Genomic DNA, 7,873 nt, shown 5'->3' on the forward strand with positions numbered 1-7,873 from the left:
TCCCTATTTGAAAAAAATAATTAAATTTAGCTTAATGTGTTAAGGGGGATAAAATAATTTTTTTGCATACTCATTATTTTTAAGAAAATAAAACTAAAATTTTAGACCTCATTTTTAAATTTTTTGATCCGGCACTGCTCAACTTAATGTCCAAAGACCATGGACGGAGCCAGGATTTTAGGTCAGATGAACAAAATATAATTAACAATAGAAAATAGATGAGTAAAATCAAAATTTAAAGGTTTTATACATTTGATAATGAATGATCAATCACTCTATTATAACCGCTAGTGCTCGAACATGTTATCTTTAAAAACCATAATTATTTCTACAAACACCGATATAAATTGATTGGTGCATAAATTATTATATAATTTCTTTGTCAGGTTTTATACATTTCATATATCATCATTGTCTATGTCACTAATATTTTCTTAATATCAGTGACAAAGCTTCAAGATCTTGAACATAATAGATGCGAAGATTTTCTGGGATAAATATATGAGGTCAATGACCCCCCAAAGTAGCAAATAGCTGGCCAATAATTATAGTATTTGAGCTCTCTTTCTTCATTAAATAGAAAGAAATTAGTAAGACTTGCTTGTTTGGGTTGCAAGCCATCGAAATTCAGTTTTAATTGAATGAATCGATGGAATCGAAGTTTTTTCTAGTTAATCGATCGATAAATTTTAAGTTCGATCGGTTAATGGTTAATAATTTTTTAAAACTTCGATTATCGATTAATTCGTTCAAAATTTGTTAATTAACTGAAATTTTAATATTTAATATATTATATATATTATTTATTTATATATTAGGAGTGTTTAAACTTCAGTTTTAATCGAATTAACCGAAAATATTAAATATATAATATGTAATATTTATATATTATTTATAAATTTTAGTTAATTCGGTTAATTGATCAGTTAACTAAACTTTATTCGGTTCGGTTAACGATTAAGAAAAAAATAATTAACAATTTTTAATAGTCCGATTCGATCGGTTAACCGAACTCACCGATTAAACACCCCTAATTTCCATGCTTCCAACAACAAGATTTCCTACTTCACATATAATATTCTCTTCCCGGATATTCTATTATTTCCATTCTCAAAAATCAATCCATTTTGCTTATTAATTCAGTTGTTAACAAGCTAAAAAAACAACTTAAAGAAATATTTGAAAATTACGTTCCAACGTAAATCAAATAATTTCGGTGATTAAAAAAAATAATTATCATTTTTAGAGATTTCAATTTTAAATATAATATTTGCATGAGTGTTTGAACGTTCGTTATCAATAATTGAATCTCTCAAAATCAAACAAACTTTGTCCCTGGACGATCAATAACCGAGAATATCATCATTGCACATCAAGTTATACATTCTACGCGAATTAAATCAGGGAAGAAAGGTTCATGACTATAACAAATTGATCTCGAAAAGGCGTATGATTGTCTTAAGGGGTTTTATCGATGACACGTTTAAGGAAATTGGCATTTCGGATTGGCTCCGTAATTTGATAATGCGCTGTGTTTCTTCGGTTTGCACACAAATTCTGTGGAATGGGGCTACCTTGACTCCTTTCAAGCTTACAAGAGGTATTTGTCGAGGGGATCCCCTATCTCCTTATTTGTTCGTGTTATGCGTGGAACGTCTAGCTCAAGCCATTCAAATGAGCGTAAGGAAGGGGGAATGGAAACCAATCTGTTTGGTCAGCCATGGGCCAGATATTTCCCATCTATTTTTTGCGGATCCAAATCGAGATCGTCATGAAAATTTTAAATGAGTTTTGCCTCCACTCTGGCCAAAAGGTTAGTCTTGCAAAATCAAACATTTTGTATTTCCAACAATTTGTCCCGCACTCGTCGAGACGAGATCAATGCAATGAGTAATTTCGTCGAGGTCTCGGAGTTCGATAAGTACTTTGGGTGTACCTGTACTCCATAAAAGGGTTACCAAAGACTTACCATCATATTATTCGAAAGGTTAAAGATCGACTCAATGGTTGGATGGTAAAGTAGTATCTATTCTAAATACTCTTAATCATTTGACAATTAACGCTTAATCATCATGATGTAGTCGTTGGTGCTCGAACCCATAACTTCTAGAAACAACAACGATTCTTTTAACCACTGAAATAAGTTGATCTGGGTAATTGAATATTTCATTCTCCTTATTCAATGATCAACATTTTTAATACTTCAGTTGGAACAGACGATCTATCGTACGAAATATCATTCACCCTTCATTCTTCACCATGATCCGACCATTTTTTGAAGGATTAGTGAGATGTTACGGAAGAGCTCCGTCAATTAACAATTTCCGTCAATTATATTTTCATTATTTCATTATTTTTAAAACTAAATGGATAATATTTAGGGTAAATTATACCATTGACCACTTAACTATTTAGCCATTTTACTTTTACCATCGATCTTTCAATTTTGTTAATCAAATTACCTAATTATTAATTATTGTCAATTAAGCCATCTACCGTTAATAATTAACGAAAATACTGATGTGACAATTAACAAAATTGACATAATTATACATTTGATATCCAAACTTCCCCTTGTGTAGGGAACTGATCTTTGATATCCAACTGAAGGTGGGAACGATGATTTCCTGCTGGTTTCTTCCCTGCATGTCGATTTTCCGGCACCGCTTCTACTCCAAGTCGTTATCGTCGGGGAGCTCCTCCAACTGCCATTCAATATGCTAGGGAGACTTGATTCCTATCATCATAAAAACTCAAATACTAGGAATTTGCTCTTTTGATAACTTGATTACAAGATGAAGTTGAAGTTTAGTATTGATGTTTGTGAAACATACCAAAAAGAGCTGCTTTAGAACCTCTAGATTCATGCGAACATCATCCAGGCTCCTTTGTTTTTGCTGCCCAAACCCAAAGTAAGTGGCCAATCTTGCCATCTGCATGAAGAGAGATTAGAATCGAGCAATATTTTGAACAGGTTTATTACGAAACTTTTACCTTCATATTACCAGCTCTCTTGCCGAACTTGTCACTGAGAACTCCTAGAGAATCAATGATGCCAACAGCTACAGGAGGAGGCCTACCAATGTCAGCAGTTGCCTCCTTAATACGAACACAATCGAATCTCTAGTTATCCCATCACATCGGCTGGACCTCAATGCAAATGCAGACAAGTCCTTAGGCTTGATCAGGGTACTATAACTCTCTACCTCAACAAGGTTCCTCGGAAAACTACAATGGCACCAAACTCCAACACCCAGAACCTTTGACCGGCTCAATTTGGCATCGTGGTTTCTATATCGAAAAACACAATTTCTGCTGACCCTTGTCGGTCTGAAATAAAACCCTCCATTCCAACAAGTTGTTTCTTTTTGGTGGTGTTGATTGAGATAGTTGTAATCGTGGTATAAATGGGGGAAGAAGAGAATTCTTGGCATTAGAGATTGAGTTGCTTGTAGTTCAAGTCATTAGTCATAGGCTTTGCCTTATTCAAAGGGAATTCCAGTTGGGAAGGAATAGTTTTGCTTCATCCTTGTGTTACCATATTCTTAGCTATCTTCTCTTGGAGCAGCAACCTTTTGGACAAGGTGACTCTTTCCCTCCATTGAAATACTAAATATTTAGGTTGGAACACATAAAGCAAGCTTGTTTGGAAAAGGAATCGGTTCCTTTAAATTCTACATCTGGTTACCTTTTTCCTACAAACAAATATTCCTTGGGAACATTCAGTTCTCAGGGCTGGGGAATTTCAAGAATATATATACACATGGGATTATTTATATATATGAGATATATTAAATTAGGTAATGTAGGGACGGCAGCCTAATTTAAGGCTAAAGTACGATGGGGAAGGAGCCCAACCGAAAATGTTATAAAAAGCATAACATTTGACAACTAATCCTCAATCACCCTGCTGCAGTTGCTATTGCTTGAACCTGTTATCTCTAGGAACAATAACAATTCTTTTAATCACCGAGGTAAATTGGTTCGTGCTTGATAGTATAATTAAATTTAAATAAAAATATTTCATTAATAAACATAGTATAATAAACGGAACCGGAAACAAAAACCCATGGGTTTTATATGTGATATGGATTTAAAAACGTTATTTGAGAGAAAAAGCACCTCTTAATTATTATGGACGTGCAAGCATTTTCTGATTTAGCAAAGCTAACAAAGTCAATCCTTAGTGGTGGTGGTGGCACGCATCAATTGTTGATTATAGTAAAGATGAATGAATTTTGTATTGACCATCACCCTATATTCTCCTTCCCCAAGTCATGCGACATGCAAATCACTTATTGAGCTGCTCTCCTTGGCTTCCATATATGCGGTCCACGTCCAAATCTAAGGCAGTCTCATCCTCCTTCCTTGTTTCTTTTCAATCCTCACAGTTGGTCTCTTTTCAATTCAATGGCACTTCCTAGTTCCAAAATAGTTCCCACCACAAACGAAATTGCTCGAGAGCTCGATGAGATTTACAAGGATCTACATGAGCTTGACTTCACAATTGAAGTGCCTAAAATCCTGGTCAAGAAGGATAGCCTGCAAAAGTAAAAACAGATAACTGTTGATCCAATTTCATTGCGAGATTCATCCATGGGAGAAATAAGATTCAACATGATGTTGCCACCTCCGTTGTTCTCCGCAAAGCACAAGTTCTTAAGTTATAGCCTTCCCAACTCTGCAGCTTCCTCCCCTCGATTCGGCTCGATTTCGTCGCGGATTAACTCGAAAACCGAAAGCCAAGCATCTGCCTGGAAGAACGGCTTGTTCTTGAAAAGCAAGTCTTGTGGGGATGGAAGAAGAACATGTGCTGCATCGGATGAAGTTGATGATCTTTGGCTGGACAGGAAGCATCGGCATGGAAGTTTAATCTCCAGTCCCGATGTAATTAACGATGGCGGTCATCAAAATTGTCAAAACGACAGTAAGGAGATGGATGGCAATGAAGTTGAGTTCAAATGCAGTGCCCTTTGCTTGTTCTTACCGGGGTTTAACAAGGCCAAGCAAGTAAGACCTAGAAAAGAAGCAACAACGATGGAGAATAATAATGATAATGTGATATCAAAAACAGTTTCACTGGAAAAGTTTGAATGCGGATCCTGGGCTTCATCAACAATAATACCAGACCCTGATGTTAACGATTGTGACTCCATGAATCTCTACTTTGATCTTCCATTGGATTTGATTAAAAACCTCGGGAAGGATTCGGATTTACAAGTTTCGACTGCTTTCGTGTTAGATAATAAGGACGTAAAAGGAGTTTTGAAAAATGATTCTACTCGAATAAGATCGACAAGCAGGAAATCCCACGAATCATCATCATCGAGGCATGTCAGGTTCTCTACATCATCTCCCACATCGTACCCTGCCTCGCCAGCCTCTTGCATAACGCCTCGTTTGCGTAAGGCTAGGGACGATTTTAATGCTCTCTTAGAAACACAAAGTGCATGAAATTTTCTTTCTTTTACTGTCCTTTTTTGGTAACGTGTATGAGTTATGCTTTACTCTCTTGAAAACAATCGCAATATAATAAGTTTTTGACATTTTACAATTTCATCTTATTATAAAATATTTTATAATACTCATTTAAAAAGTAACACAGAGTTAACGGTCTTTTGGAACGGGTCTGCTGATAACTGCACTAGTGTTATCACCCCATACAAATGGGAGCTTGTGTCGGTTGACAACCCTCATCTTTCGATTACTTTAGATACTACGTCAGTTATAACTTATACTTTTATACTTGGCTTTCGTAGTTGATCGAGAGAAATTTTTATTTTTTCGAACTCTGGGTCACTAGATAGTTTCCAATATGCACACAATTACCTGTTGTGAATCTTCAGACATCTAAATTGTTGCCCCAATCAGCATGAGCAGTGGCGGAGCCAAATATATTTTGAGGTAGGCATATGATCCCCTTGAAATTCGAATTTCTTCAGTTAAATCCTCATTTTAATGATGATCGTATCAACCACTTCTTCTTGCGCCAAAGATTACCATTTTCGAAAGAACTGAAGTTACGTCTCTTTTCTAGTTCCATTCAAGAGTTCTTGTGTGTTTCCACGACCCTTTAAGACCCCAAAATTTTGACAAATTCCTTTCTCTCTCTCTTAGGAATGCATTCAAGGTTCGTCACTACAAACAAGATAATGGTAACCCATGATTAATTACTTCATTTATGAATTTCATAGTAATAGAAATACATGTGCTACCGAAACAGAATTTGTAACTTGATATCCTCTTGCCTAGCGGGCAAGGATTTACCTCCGTGGAAAAGATGATTCATTTGGATCCGCATGAAAATCCAACTTCATTGCATTGTTAGAATCATGTTGTATATTTGAAAGAGGTTGATCTCCTTGCTTCTCTCATGGTACAATCCTCTTCCAGTTGAGCCCCTTTCTCCTCGGTCCACAGAGACCTATCTTAAAATTTTATTGGTGTCCACCTTAAAATTTTGATTGTGTCCACTCATTGTTGACATATGTCTCAAATTGTTGGCTTACTTGATTGGTGTAGGGAACTTTTTGAAGGCATATTCTGATTGTGAAAATAGTGCTGACATCATATCATTCCAAAATTCTTGGCTTTTCCAACAAAGTCAAGTTCCAAAGGTTCCACCAGATGCAGAAGGTAAATTTATTTTTGCAGATGTCGAAAAAAGAAAAAAAGAAAGAGATCCTTTTGCATTACTGCATATAGCAACCATTAACAATATCTGTAACTTTTGTAGGAACCAGGGTAGGAGTATAGTTTGATGAATGCCTCGGCAACAAAGTAATGCCTTTTCTGCCACATTGGGCTGGCTACAGTCTTATTATATCGTTATGTTATGCTATGTGTATAGCACATATTGTGAGCAAGTTGAGGGAAAGGAAGGTCCTTTTTGTTTGTTTTATCTTCGTCTTATTTGGTCCTCGCTCAACCCTTGTTTGGCACATGCAATCTTCATTTATCCGCACATTCATATAGTGAACTTGTAGATCTTCTCACGGGTTGAAACCACTATAATTGTCTAATTATCGTTATCTTCAACCAATGTTATTTGAGCTTTCATTTCCCCTAAATGATGCCATGTTTAGTTAGTGCCATTGATCTTTCTTACTGATATTTCAGATGATTAAATGTGTTTTTTGACTGCTGACCATGTCCCCTGCCCTGTGTCGTGACCGTCCCTTTTATGGGGCCACAACCGGGTAGGTACGCCAAGGCCAATCATGTATAGGGCCTAGTGGTAGGGTAGAATAAGCTTGTCTTCTTTTCAAGCATTTTAATGTTTTAGGTAGGGAGTGGGGGTATGACTTACTGTCCCCTGTTCGAGCATTTCAACGTCTATAGGTAGCATTTCTGTTATTTTGTTTTTGCATATATGTAGGGGGTGGACAGTCGGCAGAGTTGGGCTGATCCACAGGTAAGGTACGTGTTTGTGAACACCGTCGAGGGCCGCCCTACGCCTAATCGGTGGTGTGGGTGAGTCTTCTGTAACCCGATGTTTCTTTATTAATAAACATTTTTCTCTCGGAGAAGTCGGGGGTTGAGGTGCATCTATGCCCAACGGGCTCGGATTATTGGTCGAAGGACATGTGGCTATAAAGATCTAAACGCGATGTTGTTTATGCTTGATCAGATCTACGAGATTAAGGCTGACTTGGTGGGAAGCATCCCTTTCGAGTGCCACAACGGATTAGCAAACCGAACCAACTAGGCTAAGTCCGTGACACTTGGTATCATAGCACAGAGGTGCGTGTTCATTTACTAAAAGCACGGAGGTGCTCATTTTGTTGAGTAAAGCATGATAGTGCTTGTTACCTGCTTGTGACAGCTGTGCACAAGTGCTAAACCTAGCACAGAGGTGCTTCGCCTCAGGCCG

The 7,873-nt window shown here is 36.9% G+C and overlaps 2 pseudogenes; one reads left to right on the forward strand and one right to left on the reverse strand.

Annotated features, from left to right (window-relative positions):
- Nucleotides 1-1,814: 1,814 nt before the first annotated feature.
- LOC120119094 lies at nucleotides 1,815-3,349 on the reverse strand (annotated as a pseudogene).
- Nucleotides 3,350-4,410: 1,061 nt separating this feature from the next.
- On the forward strand, nucleotides 4,411-7,473 carry LOC120119095 (annotated as a pseudogene).
- Nucleotides 7,474-7,873: the final 400 nt, after the last annotated feature.

The sequence above is a fragment of the Hibiscus syriacus genome, unplaced genomic scaffold (assembly GCF_006381635.1).
Source record: "Hibiscus syriacus cultivar Baekdansim isolate YM2019G1 unplaced genomic scaffold, ASM638163v2 tig00110330_pilon, whole genome shotgun sequence".
Lineage (NCBI taxonomy): Eukaryota > Viridiplantae > Streptophyta > Magnoliopsida > Malvales > Malvaceae > Hibiscus > Hibiscus syriacus.